This window comes from Drosophila suzukii, unplaced genomic scaffold (assembly GCF_043229965.1).
Source record: "Drosophila suzukii unplaced genomic scaffold, CBGP_Dsuzu_IsoJpt1.0 scf_4, whole genome shotgun sequence".
NCBI classification, from domain to species: domain Eukaryota; kingdom Metazoa; phylum Arthropoda; class Insecta; order Diptera; family Drosophilidae; genus Drosophila; species Drosophila suzukii.
In genome coordinates, this window is record NW_027255927.1 from 3,020,110 (window position 1) to 3,033,131 (window position 13,022).

General features: G+C 41.5%; 1 protein-coding gene across 7 annotated transcripts in view; it reads left to right on the forward strand.

The window, feature by feature from the left end:
- The window catches only part of Nipped-A (Transcription-associated protein Nipped-A), a 509,451-nt gene that overhangs the window by 427,260 nt on the left and 69,169 nt on the right, over window positions 1–13,022 (forward strand). The window lies entirely within an intron of this gene.

Genomic DNA, 13,022 nt, shown 5'->3' on the forward strand with positions numbered 1-13,022 from the left:
GATGATTGGGCGGTAAGATGGAAACTAATTGGGATAATTTGTCTTTGGACAAGCCGTCGATCACGTTTAAAGCGTTGCTCAATTCCTTTACGGTGAGAGGACCAACATACCGTAGCAATGATTTTCGTTGCACGTTGTAGATGAATCTCAGCATGTATGCTGTTACGGCCTAAACCTTGTCATAGTATAAGAATCGAAGGGTAAAATTCTCCGAAGAATCTGCATAGTGCGCATTCGCAGTGATGATCTTTCTTTCCTCGGTTGTGGTCCTAATCTTCTAATATGATGCAACTTTATCGTCAAAGTAGGAGTAGCCACTTCGGTAACTTGGCCAAAAACGATTCAGCCGAGGTGCGTTTGTTGGGCTGGTTGATCCTTTAACCCCTAGCGAATTTCTGGGAGAATAAATTGCGGGATCACGTCTACCCCTAGGTCGGTTCGGCGTGATTGCAAAAAGTTAGGATCTGCGAGCACCAGACCTTGTAGATGGTGACAGTTCTGCAGGCATATCGTCTGCTTAGGTAAATGAGTTGTAAGAAAGTTGAGATTGAAAACCGGTTCAATGCCTGCCGAGAATTCTGACTCTTATTGTGTGTTCTGTAGTGTATCTGCATCGGTAAGCTGTTAGACCTGCAACTCCAGCAATATCGGATGCAGCAGGGTGTCGTTTCAATCCGAAGCGTTCAGTGATGATTGTTCCTTCTGATCCCGAATTCACTAAGGCACGGACAATCGTAGATTGGTCAATTCTGTTGTTATGGTTTATTACAAGTGCGGTCTGAAGTGGAGCTGCAGACGGCGAAAGTTCACTGGAATGAAAGTTATGGTCTGTATCAGCGGATGAGCTTCCCGGTGACATCGTCGTGTTCGCAGTATGTTGAGGAAAATGTAAAAGAGTATGGTGTCTTTGATCACATTGTATGCAATTTCGACTGCTCAGGCATTGCGATAGTGTATGCGCGTTGCTGAGACAGGCTTTGCATTTGTCTACGATGGATTTCCGGGCAAAGGAATTCTTATGTAGAAAATCTGGACAGCGACGCAGGTCATGAGGCCCTCCACAGTGCATGCAACGCAGTGATGGTGCTACTGTTCCGGTCATGGTGTGCAAACTATTACCCCTATGCACGGAGCTGTTGGCGGGTCTGCTGGGAGTCCGTGACGTCGATTGATTTGTTGGGAGAACGTTAGAATGTTTACTGAGTTTCCAAGGTTGTATTCCCAGGATTGAACAGTTGAAGCTGGGAGCTTGTTTAAAAGGTAATGAACAATCCTGTGGTCCGCGTTACAGATGGGAACATTAAGTCGTGTGAGTGCATTGATGCATACCAGTGTAACATTGATCATATGCTTCAGGTCAGAAGCCTTTTTCTTTGATAGTTGTGGCGGATCATACAGCGAATTTATGTGGTACATGAATGTAGTCGCAAAAGTTATTATTATTATTATTATTTATTGTTTAGACTTCCTAACGCTACAAGTCCTAAAACTTATAAATTACTGCGCTAGTCACAACTGGTAAACATATTTAAATTTGGACAAAATTGGTTCTTAAATCTAATGACATTGTTACATTAATTGATGAACATTTAAAATGACAAATAAAGTTAAATTTTGTCTTAAATAGTGTTGCGCTCATAGTTTATTTTAGTTCGTTTCACGTTCTAATCGTATTTATAAAAAATTGTCTATTTGAAAGCAGAATCCTGTGTCGGATGCAGATAATATTCTTTGTTCTTGTAGATTTGGAGAATTGTAATTTTTTTTTGTAAGTATGATGGCTTTCTGGTGTATATAAGTTTGTGTAAAAAGATTATTGTTCTACTTTTTATATAATCTGCCAAGCTTATATCAAATATCTGGTAAGCAAATTGAGTTACATGGTCAGATCTATGCAAATTAAATATAAAACGCGCAATACTATTGTATGCTATTTTCAGCTAATGTTGACTTGCTACATCACAATTTGCATAGATCTCTAGACCATAGACGAGTGTGGGTATTATACAAGACTTCGCAATTAGAAGACGCACACTAACAGGTAAAAAACATTTAACTAGTGACAAGGATCTCATTAGTCCGTATGTTTTGCCTACAGCTTTGTTTACGTGGTCATTCCAGTACAAGGTTATATTAATTGTGATACCCAAATTATTGGCGGTTTCCACGTACTCAATTGGTGTTTCGTTAATCATCAGGGGTAAATATTCAATATTGCGTTTTTATATATGGCAAGACCGTTGTTTTTTTGCCCATTCATTTACTTTTGCAATCTGCATTCTACAAATATCTAAACACCCACTAACATTCTAACACAGTGAGGATCATCTGATGAACACCTTCGTCTTGGCTCGTCGGAAGCGCTTGTTATAGAAAAAGAAATTTTTGTGTGTCAGACAGAACTGTGTTGTCGTGTATAAGTAGGATAAAGGCGTCGTAAAATGGCGGCCAACTCACGGCCTTTTCGCTGTACGTTGGTACAGGCACTTTGACTATTTGTACAGGCGGTGTTGCGGCTATTTTGGAGCTCTGGGCGTTAGTATTGTTCGGCGAAGGATATATTACTCCTAGAATGGTGGGAGGAAACTTTGCTTCAAAGGACTCTGCTACGACACGCGCAATAGTTGCATAATCTTCGTCGAACTGAAAGGCACCTGAGTTTGACGCTGATTGAAGCTGCAGATTATTTTTATTGAATTCATCGTTCATAGTTTCTAGCTGTCGTATGCGTAGCTGAAAGTAGGAAGCTGTTTTACGCTCCGCGCTGTCCTTTTTAAAATTTCGATGTAGATTTTCTAGTCGTAGGACAATATCATGTTGCGCGGTAGCTAACTCTTGCAGCTGTCGTCTATATTTCGTGATCGTCGTCTTCTTTGTGTTCGTCGTTTTGGTTTCCGATATGTATGTCGTCCTCTTTGTACTCGTCGTTCCAGTTAAGATCGGACCAACTATATGCTGGTAAAGGTTATTAGATTAAGTTAGGATGTCGCAATAAAAAGTGCGGATGTCTGTTATAAAAAGGGTCCCCTCATGGGCCTCCAAAAATGTTGTGAAACTTTTCTGCAACAGTTTCATAGATGAGCATAACACTGCTCTGGGGACTTTTCCTTTTCACAAATTAATGAATCGATACGATGGATGGGTTTAATGTTCTCTATTTACTTTATTCTTAATAAAATACAAATCGGAGTTTTAAGTTTTAAGAAGTTCGAGCAGAGATGAAAAAACACGACCAGCTTTCGGGTAGTTCACCAGTACAATTACAAGATTGCAACCCGATCAGCTGTAAGCTTAACACTGTGATTTGCAAAGCACCCGACACAACTGTCCAGGTCGATTTACGGTGCACCCGACAAAACTGTCCAAAAGAGTTTTACTACCTATTTGGTTTTTACATAATTAATTTAAATGTATCTTTATTATTGCCAACCTTGTTTTTTTTTGGATTTTTGTTATTTGTTAATAAGAAAAGTAAAAACAAGGAAGAACGCTTTAGTCGAGTACCTCGACTATCAGATATTCGTTACTCAGCTAAAGGGATCAAAGGGAGATGGAGATATGCAAGCAACAAAGCGAGATTGTAATGCGCATCCTACCCGCGAACTCAATATATGGTTATGTGGGCGGCAGACAGATTTAAATCCCATTTCTCTATCTTTGATAGTTTCCGAGATCTCAGCGTTCATACGGACTGACAGACAGACGGACAGCGGACATGGCTAGATCGACTAGGCTAGTGATCCTGATCAAGAATATATATACTTTATGGGGTCGGAAACGCTTCCTTCGGCCTGTTACATACTTTTCGACGAATCTAGTATACCCCTTTACTCTGCGAGTAACGCGTATAACTGTTATACAAAAAATAACACTATGGCAGTATAAACATGTATGTGTGAATGCATTGTATAGAAGTTCCAGTGCGGCAAACGTCGGATCTAATAGCTCTTGGGGCCCTTTGGCTAGATAAACCATTTACCGGTACTTTCGTCCATCAACTTTCGCAGGCGGACTTCCTCCTGGATAAAGTTGAACTCAGGAAAAACAATCAAGAAGTCCTTCTGGACACTATCCTTCTTCCAGTCGGTGGTCGGTGGTCTGCGTGGGAGTAGCACCTCTAAACCAGTGCCAGGGAGATCAAAACAAATTCTGTTTGTCTTCTCTACTTTGCTGGGATCTTGTATACCGGACTGGAGCTTTCACGAGCCTCCAAAACTGGAAGGATTAACTAGGTGTTCCCACCTAGGGGTAATGTTTCTCCACTTTCCCTATCTTGGGAGTCGATGAATTTGCATTTTCGTCTGCCCTTATCAGTCTGAGTCTGGTTAGTCAATTGGTCCCCTCCCCCGACTCAAGATGTTGTTTCTTTAGGTGAATCTTTGTATGGGGAGGACGTACGTAACAGGCTCGAAGTGATCAATGTAACCTTAGTTAAATGTTCAGTATTTTTCTCCTTTTTTTCCTTTTTTAAAAGCGCCCATTTACGTGTGGCTACGAGCCACTACTATAACCCAGTCTCAGTTTGAAGACCTAGTTGGACTTATTGTTTTAGTGGATTAATTGTTTACTTATTTAATATTTTCCTGAAATCAGATGAGAGCTTTCCGGCCTCGCACGGAAACATAAATATACATAAATATACCTGCAAATAGGAAATATAGTGCCTGCTAAAATTGTGTGTGTGTAACCACGGTGTTGACCATTGACCTCTCAGCTACACTGGAAACAAATAATTGCATTTTCTTCTACCTTTATCAGTCTGAGTCTAGTTAGTCAAATGCAGCCCTCTCCTCGACTCTAGACTCATAACACGACGTAACAAGGTTCGTGTAATTTTCTTAGGCAGTGTTGTGAAATTTTTTCTTTCTTTCTTTCTTTGGGTCAATCGATAGGTATTGCCGCGGCTAATACATTTCAGTTAAATTTTTTTTCTTGCATAAAAATTTTGGGCGCCACAGATTTTGCGTAATAGTCTTGCGCTGCGTACAGGGCAACGGAATCTAAATCTGAAAACCCAATTCTCTATCTTTGATAGTTTCCGAGCTATCCGCGTTCATATATACGATTTTTTGAAGTTTGTGGGCGGCTTGTGGGCGTTCAAGTGGGTGTGGCAAACTTTTTTTTGGGTCAATCTTATCTTATGTTCAAAATTTAATAACTTATCTTAAATATATTCGCTAAAACTCACTTTCATACTTCCTGAAAAGCTAAGGCTATTGTTTTCTACCTTCATTGCCCGCGTCTTCCAAACTTTCTATGGCAAAATTGGCTTTAATAATCTCCTTATTACCTTGGTAAAACTCTTTACAATTTCTGTGTATTAATTCTGCCTGCTTGTCTTTTCACGGAGAATAAAGCATTACAAATGCTATAAAATAATTCGGTCTATCCGTATTACCAGTGAAGAGGCTAAACCTAATTATACTATTCCTTTCTCTTGTAAAACCGTCGCGACGCCCGAAATAAACTTCTCCTAAAATATAATTTTCATCTTCAACTTCATTGTGTGAACAGCGCCTAATATAGTATATACCAAACCTTCGATATTAGTGTAGAATAAGTCCCTTTTTATAATGTTACCAGACTCTGAAAATGTAAAGTAGTCGAGACAGAGTCGTACTCAAGAGCAGAACGTGCGCAGAACACTTATAGTTATAATTTCTATATGTAATAATATATCCAACGCAACTATCCTAAATAAAACCTACACCACTCGAAAAGCTACCCTTCTCAGTTCAGAAGTGGGATCAGTGTGGTTGGATATGTATGAAGCGGAGGAGTTGTGCCAAGAACTCTAAGAAAGCAGCAAGAATCGTCGGCGTGGAAAGTTTGCAATGGGATGTGTTCCCAGGTCTATGTGACAGCTTAAATTGCAAATTACGGATGTGTTCCAGTTCTACGTGGCAGGCGGATTCAAGGAAAGCAGATCGGGAATCTTAGTGAAGCCGTGGAGTCAAGCATATCAGTTAGATTAGGATTCTTAGTGAGCCTGTGGCCGCAGAAGTCTCAAGAGCAGCAGAAGTCTCAAGAGAAGCCAAAGCACATACACACAAAGCGGTTGTGAGTATTGGTGAATTTTACAAGTTGATGCAAGTCAGAATTCTCTAGAAGCCGGAGCACATACATGCATACAAGGAGTTTGTGTGTATTGGTCAAGTGAGAAAGCAGATGCAGAACTTTGTGAGGTACATATAGTTGTCTCGCTCGCAAAGAGGACTGCCAACTTAGGCGCTAAAACAACATTAAAATGCCGAAGATAGCAGATCTTAAGGGCGACGTGTTAAGATTCCTGCTGAGATCTAGAAACGTGTCAGTTTCGGGCACCAGAGCCGAATTGGGTAAAAGACTAATTGAGTTTGAACAATCGGAGGACGTAGAACTGCCAGCAGCAGTGGGTATCAACATGCAGCAAGAAGAAACGATGTCAGCACAGTCAGCGGCAATTTCACAATTGCAAAACGAGATGAAGGAACTAAAGGACATGTTAGCTCAATTAGTTACCGTTCAAATCGGAAACGCAGCACCAGCACATGCAGGAAATCAGCAACAGCACCAAAAAATCTATTTGGATATCAACGAGATCAACAACGAGAGCATTCCTGTTCAGGCTACTAACAACGTGAGGCAAATGGGAAACGCAGCACCAGCACATGCAGGAAATCAGCAACAGTACCAAATAATCGATTTGGATATCAACGAGATCAACAACGAGAGCATTCCTGTTCAGGCTACTAACAACGTGAGGCAAGCTTCAGTCAAGGAAATTGCCAACACCTTGCCGGAATTTGATCCCAACGACGACCACGCCATTTCAGTCAATCAGTTCATCGATCGTGTCAACAAAGTGGCTGATGCCTACCAGTGGGACGAGAAGTTCCTGTTACTCGCCATCTATACAAAGCTAAAAGGTCCAGCCAAGATGTGGCTAGATTCATCACCCATTCTACACACTACGTGGAAAAACTTCGCCGAAGCTATAAAGGACGAGTTTGGCGCAAATCCAGACGAAGCAGAAGTGCATTTCAACATGGCCAATGCAACCAGGCGATCAAAGGAGACGGTAAAGGAGTACTGTTTCAGGATGTCAGCCCTTGGGGTGCGTTACAAGCTCAGCGAGGCAGCGATCATCAGATATGTTCGCGCAGGTCTACAGCATCGTGAATTGCAAAACAGTATTGCAGCAATTCATTTCGTCACAATGAAACAGCCGAATCGTATTTCGTTAATCGAGGTCGGTCAAGTACGAGCAAGAAAGAGTATTCACCGAAAGCCAGCCACTTCGAGCAGAAGCCAGACAGCGATGTTAAGCCACCAAGGACAAAGGAATCCGTAATATGCTACAACTGCGGAGAAAAGGGACAAGAAAAAGTCACGCTGTACCAAATGCAACAAGTTCCACGAGCCAAATGGAAGTTGCCAAGCCACCAATGTCATGCGTTTAGGAGCCGCAAATCAGGACAAACTTTTCACTAGGAAAATCTGCGTACACTCGCACGATTACAGCGCCTTCATCGACACAGGTAGTCAAGCCAGTCTCATCCGACAATCGGTTGCCGAGCAAATTAACGCCAAGCGCCACAAGTGCTCTATGAAGATTAGAGGCATTTGCGGAGGTTCATGTATCCTCACAGAAGCGATGACTGTGGATATGGATATCGATGGGAAGACGATTACAGCGATTAGCAGACATCGATATATTGCAGGAGGACTTTCTGTTGGGACAGGACGTCATCATTTCCGCTCATCTCGAGCTCAACTTTGAGTCAGGCGATTCTAAAATCAAACGAGCAGTCCATCAGCCGACAACCCCTGTAAGCACCAATATCGGGAAGCTGCTAGAAAATTTTGAGAACGCCAAAGAATGTAAGCAAATGCGCAGCTTACTAGAGAACTTAGCCGATGTTTTCTCGACAGGATTGGAAGGCATAGGAAAGACAAGCGTGGTCAAAGCAGACATCACCGTCGAAAGCAATCAGGTAGTAGCACAAGCCCCTTACCGAGTATCCGAGCCAAAGAAAGAAATCGTAAGCAGAATGGTCGACGAGCTGCTAAAGCAGGACATCATTACGTTGTCAACATCAGAGTACGCCAGCCCGGTGGTGCTCATCAAGAAGCCGAATGGTAGCGATCGAATGTGCGTCGATTACCGCCGCCTAAACAAGCTGATCAAGAAGGAGAATTTTCCAGTGCCAAACATCGAAGAACGTCTGCAGCAGGCGAAAAGATTTAAGTACTTCTCATCCCTAGACCTCAACAGTGGATACTATCAGATAGAGATAGCCCCAGAGAGCCGAAAATTTACTGCATTCATCACCACAGATGGATTATACGAATTCAAGCGACTTCCGTTCGGATTGAAGAACGCACGTGCGGTTTTCAATCGACTCATGGCAGAGTTACAAAAGAGAGTGCAGAAAGGCGACATGATACACTACATGGACGACATCCTTATTGGCAGTCAAACATTTGATGAGATGTACGAGAAGCTTGAGAGGATCCTGAAAGTTTTAAAGGAGGGCGGATTAACGTTAAACCTGGACAAATGTGAGTTATATAAGCAGTCAATAACATTCCTTGGTCACCAGATACACGCAGAAGGAATCAGTCCTGGAGAAATTAAGACGAACGCCATCAGAATGTTCCCGAAACCAGCCAATGTTACCGATGTGAGAAATTTTTTGGGTCTCACTGGTTATTTCCGCAAATTCGTTGCTGGATATGCCATCATTTCAGAGCCATTGAGAATCCTATTGCGCAAGGATCAGCCGTTTTCTTGGAAAGCGCCACAAGAAGCCTTCGACGAATTAAAACAATGCCTAGTATCAAATCCAGTTGTCACCAGCTATCGTCTAGACGCAGATCATGAACTACATACCGATGCCAGCGCCGTTGGTTTAGCCGGAGTTTTGCTACAACGTGAGGAGGACCAGATGAAACCAATCGCTTATTATAGCCGAGCTACTTCGAAACCAGAAAAAAATTATCACAGCTACGAACTTGAGGCTCTAGCCGTCTTGGAATCGTTGGAGCGATTCAAATACTACATTTATGGCAAAAAGATAAAGGTTATCACCGACTGCAATGCCCTAAAGACGACTATGGAGAAACGTGAACTGATACCCCGGATTGCAAGATGGTGGTTACGCATTCAAGAATTCGACATAGACATCGTTCACAGCTCAGGAACACAGATGAACCACGTAGACGCACTCAGTCGAGCTCCGTTCGAAGACGCTCGAGAGATGGATACCGCAAGTCTGAAAATAGCAAAAACGATAATCGACGAAGAGGATTGGCTATTTTCTATACAGCTACAGGACGAGGAAGTACAGAAAATTGTCTCCGACATGAAATTGGAAAAGAAATCTGAGACCGACGAGTATGTGATCGAGCAAGATCGCTTGTTTCGAAAACATGGTAACAATTTGTTATGGGTTGTGCCGAGGCAGTTGAGATTCCACATTTTACATGAATGTCACGATAAGGCCGGTCATATGAGCACGGATAAGACTATGGCACGAATTCTAAACTTATTTTGGTTTCCCCAAATGCGAAACTATGTCAAAAGCTACATAAAATCCTGTGTGGGCTGTGCGTTTTATAAAACACCAGGTGGACGTCAGGAAGGTCAGTACCACTACGATGACATCAAGCCGATTCCCTTTTCAACGATACACATGGACCACCTGGGGCCATTTCCAAAGAGTTCCAAGAGAAACGAGCATATTTTGGTAATAGTCGATGCATTCACAAAATTCACCATTGTACGAGCGGTGAAAAGTACAGCAACTAAGCACGTCGTGGATGTCCTGCAAGATGTAACCAGCTACCTGGGAACGCCAGATCGAACAACAACATCATTCAAAGCCAACACCAAAAGATGCTAACCGATGCGGAATTGGATCAACTTAGAGCAGATGCTGCGACAACTGTCAACGATCACCGAGCTGCTGCTAAGAAACGCTACGATGCCAAACATGCGAAGCCAACTGTTTACAGCCTTGTAGACCTTGTGCTGGTCGAGAATGAGCCATTCAGCACGGGCACATCACGCAAATTGGAGCCGCGCTACAAAGGACCTTTTATAATCAACAAAGTCCTGCCGAACGACAGATATCTTGTAGAAGATATCTTTCACGTACAACGAAAGCAGAGGCACTACAAGTCGGTGTATTCGTCCGACAAGATGAAGCGCTGGTGTGAGCTGCCACCGGAGGAGCCCGATGAAGATGGCGACTTTGAAGATGATCCACCCCATGCATCCTGCGAGGACGCAGAGATTTGTCAGGAAAGGGGACTGTGAACAGCGCCTAATATAGTATATACCAAACCTTCGATATTAGTGTAGAATAAGTCCCTTTTTATAATGTTACCAGACTCTGAAAATGTAAAGTAGTCGAGACAGAGTCGTACTCAAGAGCAGAACGTGCGCAGAACACTTATAGTTATAATTTCTATATGTAATAATATATTCAACGCAACTATCCTAAATAAAACCTACACCACTCGAAAAGCTACCCTTCTCAATTGTTACTATTTGCCCCATGACGAGTTCTTCCACGGCTTTTTGAAAACTCATAATCTGCAGCAAATTCGGCTAAACAGAGGCCTGAATGGGAATCTGGTCTTTGTTCGTGTCTGTCCAGCAAACCTTTCTGATAGATGTCAGTGGAACTCTGAGGCATATTTTGCAGGACGCTTAGCATACGAACTCGATGATTTGGAGGGAAGGTGTTGATATGAACGAAATACCCCTTTGGGATTTGGTAATATTATTAATAACGTACATACTTCAGCAAGCCAAAGCGTCAAAAATTAACTGGATTTCCTTTTCTTACTTTTTGCATAACAAGAATGTGTTTATACTTCTTGGACGTTGATGCACTATGGTCAGCACAAACAAGTGGCCCTACGACACCAAGCAAAGCTTGTTACGCGCGGAGCCCATCACTGTTTTGGGCGAGTAAACATAATCGCGGACAAAGAAAAAGACAATGTAACAATAGACAATTAAAAATACAGGTCAATACGAATAGACAAAATACATCAAGTAAAACTAATTAGTTACTAGGGAGGATAGTATTATTGATTTAAAGATAGGAAGTGAGTCAGTAGTAGATATTAGATGATATAGTCTATTATAATCATTGCAAAGTACTCTAAAAGGTTCATGCATTGCGTAATTAGAGATACAGTGATTTAATACTAAAGGAATATAGTTTCTAGTGAATCTATTTGGCACATTAAAATGCAGGCGACCCAGTAACTCGGGACTCTCTACATCACCATGAATAAGATTTCTAATAAACGTAATACCAAGCATAGTTCTACGGTTAGCTAACGATGGTAAGTTAATTAGAAGTAGTCTACTAGAGTAGGATGGTAGTATTAGGCTTGTATCCCAGTTAAGTCTCCGTAAGGCAAATATTAAGAAGTTTTTTTGCACAGACTCAATCCGGTCTATATGCACCCCATATTGGGGACTCCAAACAGGAGCGCAGTACTCAAGAATTGGTCGGACTAATGAAATAAACAAGGTCTTTGTGACATAGGGATCATCGAATTCCTTCGACCACCTTTTGATAAATGCAAGCACGCCCCTGGCTTTATTTACCATAGTAGTAATGTGATCGGAAAATTTAAGTCTAGGATCCATGTAGACTCCAAGGTCGTCAGCATGCGTTATCCTATCTAACGCACAACCACTCAAAGTATACGTTGATTGGTGGGGGCTGACACGAAAAAAGGTCATTAGTTTACACTTAGAACCATTTAAATTCAATTCATTATCCATGCACCATGTTTGAAATGCATTTAGATCCGATTGTAAAGCTAAACTTTGTGCGGGGTCATTATATTGCAGGCACAACTTAACGTCATCTGCGTACATAAGAACCCGTGACTTCGTTAAGACTAATGGAAGGTCATTTATAAATAATGTAAACAGGAGCGGACCGAGATGACTTCCTTGTGGTACACCGGAAGTAACTCGGATTAGGGATGACAAAGAGTTTTTAAAAATGACCCTTTGAGTCCTATCATTCAAATAACTTAAAATCCACCTAAGAAGATCACCTGAAAACCCTAAAAGGTCCAATTTACGGACTAAAATCGGGTGACTTACAGAATCAAACGCCTTACTAAAATCAGTGTAGACCACATCAGTCTGACGATTCTTTCTAAAACCTCCTATAACAAATGAAGTAAACTCTTATCATAAGCATTAAATCGGTGTTTTTCAAACTTTTGTTAATTCGAAACGAAAAGCACATGAATTTTCATCTTGTTTTCACCTTGATACTTCATCCGCCTCTTGTGATTCCGATATTGCTAACTTATTTGCCAAAATTTTTTAGGCCACCTTTTCATCTATTAGTTACGATAAGACTTCATCCTATCCATACCTTCTCCCTCACTCCAACTGTATTTTCATGCCACTTATTAGTGAGGACGACGTTTTTCAAGACCTTCAAACAGTCAAGTTGTCTTTCTCTTCGGGCCCTGATCTTGTACCGAACTGTTGCTTTGCGTAAACCGTTATCTAAACTTTTTCAGTTATCCCTTCTACACTCTTATTTCCCTGAAGTTTGGAAGAAATCTTGTATCATTCCACTATTAAAAACTACTGTGGTATTGCAAAAGTAAGTACGATTCCAAAGATTTTTGAATAGCTAATTACCGCTCAGCTACAGCACCAATGCAGTTCAGTTATGTCCCCGACTCAGCATGGTTTTTTGAAACGAAGGTCAACGTCTACGAATCTTCTGGAATTTACTTCAATCATCAGAAACGCTTTTAAAAATAATTATCAAACTGATGTAATTTTTACAGACTTCATTAAGGCTTTCGATTCTGTGAACCATCAGTTATTATTGAAAAAACTTATACTATTAGGATTGCCGATCACGTTAACTAAGTGAAATTCAACATACTTATCGAACCGGACTCAGAGAGTAGCTTTTAAAAGCTCAATCTCTAACCTTGTCCACGTGACCTGGTTTTCCACAAGGAAGCCACCTCGG